We start from the raw sequence: 17,548 nt of genomic DNA, 5'->3' as shown, positions 1-17,548 counted from the left end.
GACTAATTAAGGATTATGACCTGAGCATACAGTACCATCCAGGAAAGGCCAACGTAGTTGCCGATGCCTTGAGCAAGAAATCCTATTGTTATTACCTCATAATCCTAAACCGAAGGCCAGAGCTAGCACAGGAAGTGCGTCAACTGAATCTACAAATCATACTGTATGGCACCCTAAATACCCTACATATAAGTCCAACATTGGAAGACCAAATAAAAGAAGCTCAAGACAAAGATGAAGAAATACAATGCCTCAAGAAGCAGAGTGCCAAAAAGGAAACCCCAGGATTTATAGTAGATGAACAAGGAATACTATGGTATGAAAATAGAATATGCACACCCAAAGACAAGAAGCTCAAGAAGCTGATTATGGACGAAGCCTATTGTTCAGCATATTCTATTCATCCAGGTTCAACAAAAATGTATATGGATCTCAAACAAAAGTACTGGTGGATTAGAATGAAAGTAGACGTCGTAGATTATGTCACACGCTGCGATACATGTCGACGCATAAAAGCGGAACATCAACGACCGAATGGATTACTTCAACCACTACATATTCCGCTATGGAAATGGAATGAAATCAGCATGGATTTTATAGTAGGGCTGCCAGGACACAAAATAGAAATGATTCAATATGGGTCACAGTGGACTGACTAACCAAAGTAGCTCATTTCATACCAGCGAAAGCCAATTACCGTGGAGATAAACTGGCACAGTTATATATAGACAATATCCTCCAATTACACGGCGTACCAAGCCGGATTGTGTCAGACCATGGTACACAGTTTACAGCACGATTTTGGAAAAGCCTACATGCTGCCTTGGGTACACACCTGGACTACAGCTCAGCCTATCACCCACAAACAGACGGACAGACGGAATGAGTAAATCAAATATTGGAAGATATGTTGTGAGCCTGTGTACTCACCTATGAAAAGGACCGGGAAAGAAGCTTATCGTTCGCGGAGTTTTCTTACAATAATAGCTACCAAGCAAGTTTGAAAATGGCCCCATTCGAAGCACTATACGGAAGAAAATGTCGAACCCCGCTAATGTGGTCCGAGGTCAGAGAACGAACCTTGTTCGGACCAGATATGATTAAGGACGCAGAAGAACATGTAGCTAAGGTCTGAGAAAATTTAAAGGCCGCACAAAGCAGACAGAAAAGTTATGCGGACACACGACGTAGACCATTAGAATTCCAGCCAGAATATTTTGTCTACTTAAAGGTATCCTCGATTAGAGGCACTCGAAGATTCCAAGTCAAAGGGAAATTAGCGCCGCGATACATTGGACCCTACAAGATCATTGAAAGGATTGGAGCTGTAGCTTACCGCCTGGAATTACCCCCGAAAACGGCAGACATACACAATGTGTTCCACGTGTCACAACTTAAACAGTGCTTGAGAGTTCCAGAAGAGCAAACACCCGTAGAAATAATAGATTTCCAGCCTGATTTACAATACCAGAAGAGACCAATTAAGATATTGGATACCGTCACTCGACAAACAAGAAGAACAGCAGTAAGGTTTTGTCAAGTACAATGGAGCAATCATACCGAGACCGAGGCCACATGGGAAAGAGAAGATGATCTTAAAAAGGAATTTTCATATCTATTCGAGGATAAGTTAGTGTAATATGATTTTCTAGGAAAAAAGAAAAGAATTCCTAAATTGAAAAAGGCCAAGGGCTAATTTCTCCTCTCCCTCTCCCTCTTCTCCCGCACTGGGTCGGCTCCAGCCTAGCCCAGCCGAGCACCGCGCCCACCTCCTTCACTCCCTCTCGCTGATGGCTTGGTCCAACGGCAGCGCCTCCTCCCTCTCCCTCACTCACTGACGCGTGGGGCCTCCTTGTCATTGCCGTCGTCTACCTCCCACCAGAATGCGAATACCGCGTTGCTGCCAGTCCCTCGACCTTGCCGCCACTGCCTTGCCAGCGCCGAGCAGATAAGGTCGATAGCTCCCTCCTGAAGCTTCTCGCCCCCACAGCTTCTTCTCTCTCTCTCCTGCTCTACTTCTCTTCGACACGCCATAGTAACAGGTCATTTGACCGTTGCCACCATGGTCGACCTCTGAGGTCCCATGGCCGCACATGGATAAGACTGCACTGTTGTGAACCACCTTACGAATTCAAACATGTGCACGAGCGGCGGAATATCCAATGGGCGGCGAAATATCTCGACACCGGCGCCGCCATGGCTGGCCTATAAATAGGCTTGGCCGGTGACGCTACGGCATCACCAGCTCCACTACGAGCTTTGCCCGGGGCTAGAACGCCTCATCTCCCCCTCAATTCCTCTTCTCCCCTCCTCTTCCGTGCTCTATTCCGATTTTCCCCAAATCGGGTGCGCCGCCGTCGCCATCAGTGCCGAGCTTCAACCTTACTCTCTACTGTGACTCAGGCCGATTGGAGTAGAAGGTGAGCCCTAGGGTCCCTCCTCCACCTTCTCCTTCACCTCTTCCTCTCTCTCGCTCTGTGTCGCACTATCGCTGGAAGGCACCCTCCGCCGAGCCACCATGGTCGTCGACTACCATCGACGAGGCTCTGCCGAGCACCACCCTATCCCCTAGCACACTCACTACACCACTGCGCTCACGTACACAAAGAAAACCGGCCATAATAGGCCTTGTGCACGCACCTGCATGTCATCGCGCCGCCGCACCCACTCCGGCCAGCCGCCACCACTGCAACGAACACCCGTCGTCGCTGAAAACCCCACTAACGGGTGCAGATTTGTTCCACGAGCATCGTCTGCCACCCCGTGTCACGTAGAGAGGGACACCGCCGTTGGCGAGCTAAGCTTCGGCGAGCCCAAGCTGTTTCCCCTGTCTCGCCGCCGCACCGGACGCCACGGTCCTGCTGCCGTCACTCCCTCTTTCTCTGTCAGGTGGGCCCGAGGCCATGACGCCGTCTCTCTCAGTCCCAACTAACAGCCTCTTTGGCAGAGCTCCTACAGGGGTTTCAGCTCCGGCTCCTGCAGAAGCTGTGCCAAATACCTATTTTAAAAAGGACTTCGCATTGAGAGCCGGAGAGCTATTTTTTTTTTCTACGCAGAGGAAGCCTAAAAAACAAGCTTCGCATGGCTCCTTATTGTGGGTTCACGTCGTCTAGTACGAATGAGATATTTTGTCAAACGTTTTCCAGAACGGTTTCAGCTCCTCTAGAGAAACTGCTCTTCCAGAGGAGCTGCTCTTCAGAGAAGCTAGAGTCAGAGCCATTTTCAGAGGAGCCAGAGTCCTGCCAAACAAGCCCTAAGACGCCGGGCTAGCCCACGTGTAAGTAGCACGCGCCACTGACCCCCTAGCCCCATCGTTCAGTCACACACTTCACTCACACAGGGCACAGCACGTGGTTATTGCTAGGTACACCTAGTTTGTGTACACAGAAGTTTAAAAACCTATTTTCCTTACTTAGAAAAATTCCTAAATAAACTAGGGGTACCCAGTAACATACCCATACTTTTCCATACCTTTTCCATCTACCAAAAAATACTCCAATAAATTCCATTAATTCCAAAACCCTATTTTAATATTCTAAAAATCATATCTTCGCCATCCTAGCTCTGAATCCCGTGAAACCACCTCCAAAATTCTTCTAAAATCTAACTCTATTTATTCGACCTAGTACCACCATATTGTTCTTTGTTTGCTTTTGCTTTTGTTAGGATGTTTGGAAGTAGTCTTATTTATTAGCGACGACCGACAGAGGACGGTGAGTACCAGGAAGGCGAGGATCTAGATTACGTAGAGGACACGGAAGGAGAAAACAACAAAGGCAAGTCCTAACTCCCCTTCCACTACCCCATATCTCGTTACCTCCACCATAAAACCCACCGCTATCCCTTTCCACTTAAAAATAATAAACTCAATTTATATTATCTCTACTCGATTAAATGAATTGTGATATGTTATGAGCTCGTGCGTTATGATGTGAATATTGATGTTATGATAAAGCTTCTTATGGTAATTTATGAGCTCTATTGTGTGGATGAACTTGAGAATAATAATTGTGTTAAAATAAATTATAAACTGGTAAACCCAAACTTGTTTCGACAGGGGGCGAGTAAGGGTAATTTATGTGGTATAAATTACCTTGGCAGGTGACAGCACGAAAATTTTGTCCCATGCCGAGGGCACACGAGCAAACCGGAAGGGTCTGCTCGATGGAGCTGTAGATCTGCCTGGCATCAACGCAGGGGTGGTCGATCATGCATACTCCTCCCAAGATGTGCCAGTCAATTTGACCCTGTAATTGACAAGGAGAGAAAGCTAATCAGTAATTTAAGGTGGAATATGCCGGTGTTGTCAGACAGTCTCGAATGTGCAGCTCTGAGAGCCGATATGGAAGGAGATCGACTAAATAGTGGATTCCAGCATATTCATAAGAATAAATCAGTTAAAGCTCATGGGGTTATGGAAGGAAGATCGGTTATCGTTCAGAATGAATCTCGTTGTTTAAACAAATACTAGTCAATGGCGATAGGATGTTAACAATAATCAGTTTATGTCAAGCCAATGATGGCAAGTAACCGAATCCCCTTTTTATATAAAAGAAGCAGCTCATCATCATTTAACCATTTAATAAAGGTAAATCTAATGAACATATTAGATCTCATCTATCGCTATGACTAGTGGGGCATGAGGCAGAATCATGCAGGCCGTAGAAACAACAATAGATCTGACAACCCTAATTTATTACTAATATCAGTGGGACATGAGGCAGAATCATACGGGCCGTAATACAATAATAAGATCGTGGAGCTAACACATCTTTCAACCTATCTTTACTTCAATGGTCTCATGACGTGAACTGCGTATGTGAAAGCGCTCGATATCGGCTTAAATGACCGATTTAGGCATAGCGCACAGTTAAGGTCATGCCCTATTAGGAACAGATCTACCAATTAACGATCCCCACTCTATGGTGCTAATAGTGGGGTGTGAGGCAGAATCACATAGGCCGTGATAACCTGCCATAGAACGGTTTTCGTTAGCCAATAGATCCATTCAAGACAAAATATGCCTTAACCGCACACTATGCGTGATCAAGATTGACATAAAACAGCCGATAAAAACATAACTCATCATTTAAGGTACAGATTAGATCAATTTAGATTAACAAATGATGGGTTAAATGGGATATAAGGCCGATCTAGATCAATCCCAATCAGGTGAAGTGATATTGCTGTAATTAAATAAATAATCAAAGCAATAAGCAATATCGGTAACTTAATAAATCTATCTGAAGGAACGCCACCCTTAGATAGAGCCGATAACTTGACCTTAATCTAGTTCGAGTAGTGGAGGTTGACCGGATCGATGCAGCCATACTTGAACTAAATAAGAGTCGATAACTAGCTTATACCAGAGTCACAGTGGAGGTCGACCGGATCGATGCAGCCGTACGAACAGAAGTATAAGCCATGACTGTACTTATAGATAAGCCAGAGGTTGGCTGGACCAATGCAGCCCTGCTCGCTGAAGAACTTGCCATGATCTACTCTACTCCTACTCCTAAGGGGTGGCCGGAGCCGAAAAAAGTAAGAAACTTGTATTTGATTGATTGTGTGTCATTACAATGGCCGAGGGTCCAATATTTATACCCGGAGCCTAGACATGAATCCTACTCGAGCATGACTCATTACAATCTTCAGCATAGACGAAAATATTCCTAATTTAAGATAACTTAGACCCTAATCTTTCCCTTTTTGCAGAGTCTGACATGAAGTTTCCTGACGCTAACCGTAGCTCATCATCTCTATCTGCTGACGTCATCTAAAGCGATCCGATCCCAGAGTCATATCTGAATCAGTTGATATCAATCCTTATGCAATCGGTTCCTTGATCGACACAATTTTGAAAGCTTCGAGTTCCCCTGTTTTTTCTCTCCAAATTTTGGTGTAAACACATACCGATTTTATTCCAAAATTCCTATTTATCTGTTTACCACGTCGCAACCATTTTGCTCCAAGATATACATGCAACTCCTGACTTCCCGTGCCGAGTCTTATATAATGCCCCAATAGTATCCTTTCCGACTCACTTGGCCTGTTTGCTTTCCCTTCTTTCTCGAACAAATCTCAACAGCCGACGCCGCCATCACCAAAGCTTTAATCCTAGCAAATCTTTCACCCCGTCAAGCCCTTATTCAAGTGGCCTTCCCCAAATTCAAATCTACTTTGGTTTTGATGGCAACCATCAACCACGTCCCCAAGGTATGCTTTCAAATTCCCATTCTCGAAATGTTGGTCATTACCCTGTATTTCCTTTGTTCTTAAATTCATTTTATCTAATTTCTAGGAAATGAGGAACAAAATCTTGATTCCATCAGCTGTTGCTTCCAATGTTTATTTTCTTGGGCCTATGGGTGATCCTGATCTATCTGATTTCATCCATCAAGAAACCAACCAAATCTCCTTCAAACAGTCTGCAGTGGATTTATCCTCTTGGAATACCAAAACTCCCTTTAGAAATTGACCTAAAATGCCCAAGGGGTGGAGAGATTGGTTCCATAGGGTATCCGAGAAGAAGGGTGGAGATTGGGAGGTGTATGATGTAAATAATCCATATTCTTCTCGAACTGATGTTCAACTTCTGATCCCCCTTTTTCATAGTTATCATGCATTGCGTCCTAATCTACCCTGGGTGCGGAGCTGCTGTCCTAGGCATTTGATTCAGCGCCAACTGAACCTTCATCGGCTGATTCTCACAAGGAGCCAATTTTAGTGGCAATAACCGATGCTCCCATAATGGTAGAAAATGTGAATCTTTTCCATTTTATCCTTGATGCTCGTTGGAGTATTTTCTCAAAAGTTCCTGATTTTATTCAATTTCCATCCTTCATCTGATTCCTTGCCATGTCAGATACTTCCCGAGGAAACACATATGCAGGAGCAGGAGTCTGACAGTCTCCCTATTGAAAATAATCTTACTGTTGCTGATATCCAAACTGTCGATTCCCTGGTTCAGCACACAATTGATGGTAAGAAAGTCATATGCTTAGCTTATTTCTCTACAACAAACATGAACTAAAAATCCTCCCTGAGGTTTGTAGATGTCAACATTGAGAGCTCAGAGCCGATTCAACCAGACATCACTAGTACATCATCAGCTGTTCCTCCTCTCTAGGTAGAGGCTACTTCAGAGAAGGTACTGTATCCTCTTTGCCATCCATTTGTTATAAATTGATTTAAGCCTCCTAATCAAGATTTCCTTATACACAGACACTCAATCTTCCAGCCCCGAGTTACTCTTTCAATCTTGAGGAGTATTTTGATGAAGATGAAATCAGTTTGTCAGCCACTTCCTCCAAGGAAACCTTCCTAGAAGAGATAAAAAATCAACTAAGAGATGTTCTGCCAATATTTGAGAAAAATATAGCTGATTTGGTCCAAAATACTGATCTAATGCATAGAGTCTTCTTAGCCATCAAGGGTAATCCATCCCCAGCTCTCTCCAGAGTCTTGTCTCCTTTTTCTATCTTTGAAGATCAGGTCCTGAAGGTGAAACAGGCTTAGAGGAATCTGTTTGATCATGAAACTTTATTGGCCAAGGGGAACTCTAACAGGCAAGAGGCTAAAGAATTGTCACAGTCAATTGGTCAGTTGAAGAACTCCTCCCTCAGTATTGACCCAAAATTGTCTCAATTGTAAGCCAGGCGTGTAGAACTTGAGAAGGAGCTAGAAAACATGAAGGTGGCCATTGATCATCATAAGTCCACCTTGGCTCAAATACCTGATGCCATTCAACAAAAGAAACAGGAACTACTGACCAAAGTTAGAGAAGGCAGAGCCATCCGAAGTAGCCTCGAGAGCATTGTTGGATCATCCGACGAAGATAAACAACAAATCACAGAAGCTGATGCTATTCAGCTAGAAGTGTTGAAAGCGATCCAGGATGTTCTAGACTTGTAATTTGTGTATTGACATATGTCTTGTGTAGAACCAATGACAACCACACTTTCTGTTGTCTCACTGTGTTTTTCTTTGTTCTGGCTAAAGAGTTGATTTTGAAAATAGTCGATTTCAGACTCTCGATCTTAATCCTATTTAGGTCTGAAAACACGGCCTTTATTAAGAGAGCCCTTCGATCTTCCATCCTTAGTCACCCGATGTCGTATTCTCTTTGGTATTAGCGAGGTGTCGCTTCAACTCCAATTAATTGCGGTTGCCTTTTGCACGTCTTGAGGCATCCACCTCTTCGTTCCATGGCTTCAAATACCAGCCGAGGGCTCCGACCTCGAACACATCTGCACTCGCAATCGCTCCTTTTCCTTTGTACATATCGTATCGGGTTTTATATATTCAAAGATCTTTATTTTTTGAACTAGAGGCGATACCTTCTAGTACCGGCTATTAGAGCCGATGACTAAATGAATCGGCTATCAAGTTTTGATAAAATGCTAGGATAACATCCCTTTAAATACTTTTCATCGACCGCTATTGATAGATTGCACTAGAACTTTTCATACCAGAGGTTAAATGATCGATCGATCCAGGCCAAGTACCTCATTAAGCGAAACAAAACTTCCTTTAATAGATCTATCAACTCTAAATTGCACTCATGATTCGACTCAGCTTTCACATATGTTTGCCTAAGCCTATCTCCAGGATCAATGCTTATTCTTCCTTAATCCAATGGTCGACGTGAAGCCGTGACTATTTACTAAAATAAACTCTCAGAGCCGATTGCTTGCATCGGCTGTTGGCTTTCATTGCTGATATTAATGAAGCCTCCTTCCCATAACTTGTTAGAAAAGCATTCGAAGTCTCCTAGTTTCCAAAAGACTAGATTGGCTGTTGCGATGCTCATAGACTCATCAGTGCGAACCAGTTCGTCATCATCTCCATGCCATTGAATCAAACACTGATGCATGGTCGATGGTACACAACAGTTCGCATGAATCCAATCATGACCAAGGAGCAAACTGTACGACCCTTTTCCATCAATGATGAAGAATGTGGTGAGCAGAGACTTACTCCTGATTGTTAGTTCGACGTTCATTGCCCCCTGGGTTTTGGATGCATTACCCCCAAAGTCCTTAAGCATCATGTCAGTCTCAATCAAATCTCCTGGCCCCTTGCTAAGTTTGCGAAAAGTGGTGTAAGGCATGAGTGATGTAGACTAGGCCTGATCTTCCAAAAGGTATGATAGCGTCGATTGGTGGAAACTCGACATTCATGATCTAGGCTTCGAACCAAGACTGATTCGGACCCCACAACCATTACACCACTGCTCTGTTGGTTATCAACCACGTGATCGTGATTGACCTCGCTGAGAAGGCTTTCCTACAAGCGAATCGAGAACACAAGCAAGAATGGGATGAACGCAATCTAAAATTACAAATAAATATGAGGCTTATGATAACAAGAAGGACTTTAAGTCTTTATTTGAAAGGACTAATCACCATAGGCAAACAAGATCAAGAACTAGGGCCCTGGTTCACAGCAAGTAGCCTTAGAGGCAAAGTTACAGCAAAACGATGTCTGTTTCACGAGAAAATCAAGAACTAAATAAAACACAAACCCTAAGAAGAGCGATGGCTGCTATTTATAGAGTCTTGGGCGTCACCCCTATGGACGTGCCCCCTAATGGGCCCAAACACAATACACGGTCCAACGGACCAAAAGACAGTGTTGCAGCACCCTGGTAGATTCTGGATGCTGACTTGTTTTGATGATTCCTATTAATTCCAAAGGGCTTTTGATGTAAGACCACTTGAATTAGCTTCCTTATCAAAATAGCTTTCCAACCATATGTGGATCGTCGAAAACGGAGTCCGGATGCATCCTAGGTGACAAATTTAAGGCAGACTAGTCCTAGAACCCGAGATGGGCTCCAACTTCAGTTGGACTGGGCCTCCACCATGAGAAAGATGAATTGGACACCCATGCTGGACCTCCTCCTCTCCTTGGCTTATATGTGATGAAGAAGTGATATCCTCATCAATGAGATTGACAGAAGCACCTCAGTCTACCAACATCTTGTTCATCGATTTCCCATCAACCAAACCTTTTACATATAAAGCCTTTATTTTGCGATGCTTGACTAGTTTATCAAATATAGCTTGCTGTATAACCGTCAGTTTGGCAACTATCTCTTCATACTCTGATTCATTGAAATCCGAATAAACTTCTTAATCTATTGGAGCTCTGAATTCTGATGGCAACAGAAAAGCTATTTGAATATTAGCCGATGGTTGCTTTCTATCGGCTGTTTGCTTAGTACGCCATACTTGAGGTTTACCGGATGCATGAGCCTGTTCCAACTCTCTATTCCTTAGGCATTGCACCCTTCTCTTCTGGCTTCTTGTCAAACCTCCTGGACACCATTGGTCTTCCTACCAAACCTATTTTCTCTCATTACTTTCTTCTTCATAATCAGCCCGATCTTGATCAACAACTCTTTTTCCAAGCCGATTATGAACATTTTCATTTTAAGTGTCGATCCATGTTATTATAATGATATGCATCTTGAGCATGGATAGACCAGTGGTTGGTTTGAGATTACCTAAACTCCCAATATTGATCGCTGCACTCTAAACAACTATTCTTGGTAGGCAAATTAAACCTTCATTCTAGCAATGTCTGAAGAAAGGACAATTCCAATGCAATTCAGCTTTCTTTCTTTCATACCTCTCTTTTTCCTGTTGATGCTGGTATTCTTGCTCTTCTAACCAACGTTGATAATCCTTTTCTTTCTACTGCTGCCATTTATTCAATAGAACTCATGATGTAATCCGTGGCTTTGTCGCCCCTTCTTTTGACATTTCTCCCTGCTCATATCGGCTCTTTCGCTTGTCGCGACGTCTTTTAATTTCTCTGTATTCGTCAGTCGATATTTGTCTCTCAGGATCGACTATTTTAGCTTTTCTTAATTCAGTTGATGTCAGGACCTTAGTCTTTCCTTTGAGCAGCCTAGCACCGACCATGTTTTGATCTCCTAGGAAAGGATTATCATCAACTTTCATTTTCTAAGGCGTATCAAATTTGAGTCTTCCTTGCTGAATAGCCCTCTGTATATGCTGCCAGAAAATTCTGCATTCATTAGTGGAATAAGAAGTAACATTATGGAACTTGCATAACTTCTTATTCTTCAACTGATCAGGGGGCAACATAACATGATTATTAGGCTACTTGATATGTCCCTTCTCAAGCAAGAAGTCGAAGAGCTTGTTTGATTTTGTGACATCAAAGTCATAGCTCTCCTCGACTCCTCTTTCCCAAGGATTTGGCACCATTACTATCCTTTTGCCCCAATTCCATTCAGCCACAGTGACCTCTTCTTCTTCATCTTCATAGCCATCATCGACTGAGTATGGATTATAAGCTTTGGCCACTGTGGCACTCTTCTAGAATCGGGTATCTCTATGCATACTCTGGAATTAGCTATTGAGCGCCGCCACTCATTGAGCCAATTGACCAAGGTTGTCAAATTCTTGTCCCAGCAGCTTTTCTTTCCATATTGGTAGCATTTCTTGAATGGCCAAAGCAGCTAGTTGATCATTAGCCAAGTTTAATGAGGAGCACAAATTCCTAGTCTCTCGAAACCTTTGAAGAAACTCAGTGCCCGATTCATTAGTTTTCCACCTTATAGTTGTCAAATCGGTAATCTTCTTTTCTCTAGTCCCAGTATAAAAATATGTATGAAATTTCTTTTCTAGGTCAGCCCAATTGGCAATGGAGTGGACTGGCAGTGATGAACCAAGTGAAGGCTGGCCCTGACAGTGATAGGGAGAGGAAACGACCTCGATGGTCCTCCTCAACTGATGCTTCGCCCAGCTGTGTAAGATACCGACTAACATGTTCTATCGTGCTTGTACTGTCTTGGCCAGTGAACTTAGCAAACTTTGGAAGCCTGTAATATGTAGGAAGAGCGACCAAATCATACCATTGTGGATATTGATGTTTGTACGAGAAGGTCAGCCCTTTTGGCTTCAGACCAAACTGATTCTTTATCATCTCGGTCACCTTCAACAACTCGTTAGCATGTGAATTTGGATTTCTCTGCACTTGTTGACCCATCTGTGGATTGAAATCTCATGTGCCTTGATACCCTGGATTTGGAATCATATGAAGGGTGTTATAATTTGTGCCATAACGATATCCTTGTGGAATCTCTATCTACTGGGCCCTTTGCTAGTCTGCTACTTGAAGTCTCTGATTATAGACATTAGGATCTATATCTCTATGGATCTTTGAATTGATGATGCTATTTTTTGAGCCGACGACGGTATGTGACCTAATGTGCCAAAATTGATCACCTAGTTCTGACCTTGCCCCGCCGGCTGTTGCACATGCTGCACTGATGATCTAGGATTATACTGTATTTGATTTGTAGTAACTCCTTGAGCTTGTTCAGATGAACTCTGAACTGCCTGGACATCATCATTACTAGTTGGTGATGCTTCTTGATGGCTAGTACCGACTTGATTAGTCCCTTGGGTCGATGGATGTGGAATATTGTAATAAGCCGGCCCAACCTGACCAACTGGAAATCCATGAAACACCTCTTTCATGGCATTGTGAAATGTGTCCAAGAAAGCTTTATTATGGCTTGATATGGCATCACAAACAGATTTGTTTATAGCTTCCATGAAGAAATGCCTATCTTCAGCTTCATCTGCATCTGTCTGCCTGTGCAATAGAACTCTTAGTAGTGGATATTTCTGAATAATTGTATTGTCACGTGTTTTGATGTAGGACAAGAAACACTTGTTCTGAAATTCTTCTATAGCTTTGTCGATGATATCTTTATCTCCATCAGGTAGGTCTTCATAATGTATCATAAGGATATCATTGTTGTTGTTGTAAACCGCCATGACGATTGTGGGGTCCCACTGGGCGTGCCAGAACGTGTGCCGACACAAAAATTTCATCCCGTACCGAGGGCACACGAGCAAGCCGGAAGGGTCTGTTCGATGGAGCTGTAGATCCGCCTAGCTTCAATGCAGGGGTGGTCAATCCTACGTACTCCTCCCAAGACATGCCAGTCAATTTGACCCTACAATTGATAAGGAGAGAAAGCAAATCAGTAATTTAAGGCGGAACATGCCGGTGTTGCCAGACAGTCCTGAATGTACTGCTCTGAGAGCCAATACTGAAGGAGATCGACTAAATAGTCAATTCTAGCATATTCATAAGAATAAATCAGTTAAAGCTCATGGGTTATGGAAGGAACATCGATTATTGTTCAGAATGAATCTCATTGTTTAAACAAATATTAGTCAATGGCGATAGGATATCAACAATAATCAATTTATGTGAAGCCAATGACTATAAGTTACTGAATCCCTTTTTATATAAAAGAAGTAGCTCATCATCATTTAACCATTTAATAAAGGTAAATCTAATGAACATATTAGATCACATCTATCACTATGACCAGTGGGGCATGAGGTAGAATCATGCAGGTAGTAGAAACAACAATAGATTCGATGACCCTAACTTATTACTAATATCAGTGGGGCATGAGGCAGAATCATGTAGGCTGTAATACAATAATAAGATCGTGGGGCTAACACATCTTTCAACCTATCTTTACTTCAATGGTCTTGTGACGTGAACTGCGTATGTGAAAGCGCTTGATATCGGCTAAAACAATCGATTTAGGCATAGCGCACAGTTAAGGTCATGCCCTATCAGGAATAGATCTACCAAATAACGATCCCCACTCCATGGTGCTAACAGTGGAGTATGAGGTAGAATCACATAGGCCGTGATAACGGGCCACAGAACGGTTTTCGTTAGCCAATAGATCTATTCAAGACAAAACATGCCTTAACCACACACTATGGGCGATCAAGATTGACATAAAACAGCCGATAAAACATAACTCATCATTTAAGGTGCAGATTAGATCAATTTAGATTAACAAACAATGGGTTAAACGGGATATAAGACCGATCTAGATCAATCCCAATCGGGCAAAGTGATATTGCTATAATTAAATAAATAATCAAAGCAATAAGCAATATCGGTAACTTAATGAATCTATCCAAAGGAATGCCACCCTTAGATAGAGCTGATAACTTGACCTTAATCTAGTTCGAGCAGTGGAGGTTGACCGGATCGATGCAACCGTAATTGAACTAAACAAGAGTCGATAACTAGCTTATACCAGAGTCGCAGTGGAGGTCGACCGGATTGATGCAGCCATACGAACAGAAGTATAAGCCATGATGGTACTTACAGACAAGCCGGAGGACGGTCTGACCGATGCAGCCCTGCTCACTGAAGAACTCGCTGAGATCTACTCTACTCCTACTCCTAAGGGGTGGTCGGAGCCGAAAAAAGTAAGGAACTTGTATTTAATTGATTGTGTCCTTACAATGGCCAGGGGTCTAATATTTATACCCAGAGCCTAGACATGAATCCTACTCAAGCACGACTCATTACAATCTTCGGCATAGACAAAAATATTCATAATTTAAGATAACTTGGACCCTAATCTTTCTCTTTTTGTAGAGTCCGACATGTAGTTTCCTGGCGCCAACCATAGCTCATCATTGCTATCTGCTGACGTCATCCAAAGCGATCCGATTCTAGAGTCGTATCTAAATCAGTTGATATCAATCCTTATGCAATCGGTTCCTTGATCGACACAATTTTGGAAGCTTCGAGTTCCCGCATTTTTCCCTCCAAATTTTGGTGTAAACAACAGGATCGCCTAGTCGGGGTTCCTATTGGGAGATACTCGCCTCGGTCACATAAGGACCGGTTCATAGGCCATCTCGCCTAGCCTGATATTTCATACAGCCACATGACTAAATGGGTAGACTTGATCTCACACCCCATTAGAAGTATAATTTCTACTAGGAGGCCGGTGTGGTAGTGGATTATTAGGAGACGACATGGATGCTGGGTGATCTTCCATAGTCTGGTTGGCATGTTTGCTATGTGGTCTTCCATGTAAAATTATTGTTGTGCCATGTGCGAGCACCTTTTTATATATATGTGTTTGTATATATATATATATTATATTGGATGATGTGGGATTCTCCAAGCCATTGTGTGGTTTCTGACCCCTGAGAAGCCGTGGTAAAATTATATGGAAATCTAAGGTCGCATCTTTTGGGTACAAGATCTCATTAGGCCTATTTCACCACTGATCATTGTTGGGATTGCGTCTATCATGTGGGGAAAAGTGTACACCCTCTGCAGAGTATATAGAATCTATTTGAATAAACACGTCTTTGGAATGGGCAACTGCTGGGATGAGGTCTCTTATGATTAGTATTCTTTTATGGGTAATGAAAAATGTGCTAACAAGATTAATGAACTACTAACCGGGAGCTAGTGAGAATGGTAATGCTCTCCTAGGGTCCAAACTTTATATCTGTACCCTCTTATCAAATTCCACCTCCACCATCACTCCCACATCCACCAAATAGCCTCCACCATCCACTAAACCATACCCCATGGTTGGGACTTGCTGAGTACGTATGTACTCACCCATTGTTGACTCACATATTTTGACCCTGAAGAGGACCACAACTATGATGAAGAGGCGAACCACGAGGACTAGGAGCCATGAAAGGATTTGCGAATCATTGGAAGGAGTCTTAGAATCTAGGGTTTTGACCGTGCTCAAGCATGCCTGTGGAATAGTGTGTCGCTACGCTGTAAAATATCATTATAGTAGTTACCACCCTGTTTTGATAAAATGCCGCTTCACGGCAGTAGCATTCCGCTAGTCGTAAAATGCCTATGGCTATGCCATTTGAACTACCATTGTAAGACCCTAATTTAGATATCAATAAAAGCTCGATATTTTTTATAATATATCTGTGTGCCATTTCTGTTATCATGTGCGTATTTGCGCATGATCCTAGCACAAATACAGATACACTCAGGACTCTTGAAATGAGGGGCTGACATGGCTGACCCCAAAGTCAGCCTAGCTGACTCCCAGTCAGCTAAGCTGACTTCCTCGGGTTCAGAGGCTATTGGCGCATCCTTGGATGGTTCCACCTCCACTTTTGTTGTTGATGATCATGTAGTTGTTGAGGAGGTTTCTGAGGACCAAGATGAGGAGATGTTGGACTATGAGCCCACTCCGGAGAGGATGGAAGTCAATGTTGTCTATTTGTCCTCCGATTACTATGTAGTGGGAGATGATTCAACAATGGCTCAGTTCAACTTGCTACTCAAAGTGCTATGTTCTAGAAGCTAGAGAACTCTGTCAACCACCTCAAGCCACTACATGTGAAGGGCCATATCAATGGGATGCCGGTTCACAACATGTTGGTGGATAGCGGGGCGATAGTAAACTAGATGCCATATTCGCTTTACAAGAAGCTTAGTGGCACAGATGATGAGCTGATCAAGACCAACATGACAATCAGAGGGGTTGCAGGAGGTGATCCTATTTTGGCCAAAGGAGTTGCGTCCATGGAGCTCACCATTGGGAGCAAGACTTTGGCCACCACCTTCTTCGTTGTAGAGGTGTAAGGTAGTTATAATTTAATACTTGGGTGCGATTGGATTAATGCAAATCGGTGTGTCCCTTCTAGTTTGCACTAGTTTCTCATTCAGTGGGTGGGAGATTATGTTGAGGTTGTCCATTCAGATTCATTGGCCTGCGTTGCTACGGCCGATGCTCCTTCGCTTGGGGGCATGATGGTATTGTTTATTTGTCTGGTCGTGACCTTTCTGATTTCTGTTTATTAGTGTCACTAGGGAAGGCTTTGTACATGTCTCTTTGAAGCCGATTGTCAATAGGTTCAATATTATCTTGTAATTGTTTTAATGGATGCTAATGTTGAATGGTTAAAACATCATGTTGAGCAGTATCAGACTTCTAAGACCGATGCTTGTGAAGCGATTGATGACTTTGATGAACTTGATAAGTTGGGCCAAGGTCTCACATCACAAATTGATATTGGGAATAGCTCTATGCCTAGGCCGATGTTAATAAACCAAAATTTGAAAGTTGATTACAAAGCTGAGTTAATTGCACTTCTCAAAGAATATTCTGATTGTTTTGCATGGAACTATATGGAGATGCCTGGATTAAGCCAAGAGCTTATTGAGCATCAGCTTCCCATCAAACATGGGTTCAGGCCTTATAAACAACACCCCCGCCACTTTAACTCTACAATATACAACCAGATTAAAGAGGAGATTAATCGGTTGTTGGAAGCAGGGTTCATTAAGCCATGCAGGTATGCAGAGTGGGTCTCTAATATTATGTCAGTTGCGAAGAAAGACTCTGGGAAGATAAGAGTTCGCATTGATTTTAGAGATTTGAATAGAGCCACTCCAAATGATGAATATCCTATGCCTATAGCCGATATGCTTATTAATGATGCTTCAGGACATCGGGTTATTAGTTTTCTTGATGATAATGCCATATATAATCAGATTTTCGTGGCTGAAGAGGACAAGTCCAAAATGACCTTCATATGTCATGGGTTTGTTGGTCTCTTTGAGTGGGTTGTGATGACATTTGGGTTGAAGAATGCTGGTGCTACCTATCAATGTGCTATGAATTTGATCTTTCATGATTTGATTGGTGTGATCATGGAAGTTTATATTGATGATATTG

This window comes from Miscanthus floridulus, chromosome 18, assembly GCF_019320115.1.
Source record: "Miscanthus floridulus cultivar M001 chromosome 18, ASM1932011v1, whole genome shotgun sequence".
NCBI lineage: Eukaryota > Viridiplantae > Streptophyta > Magnoliopsida > Poales > Poaceae > Miscanthus > Miscanthus floridulus.
Note: the sequence above shows the minus strand (reverse complement) of the source record.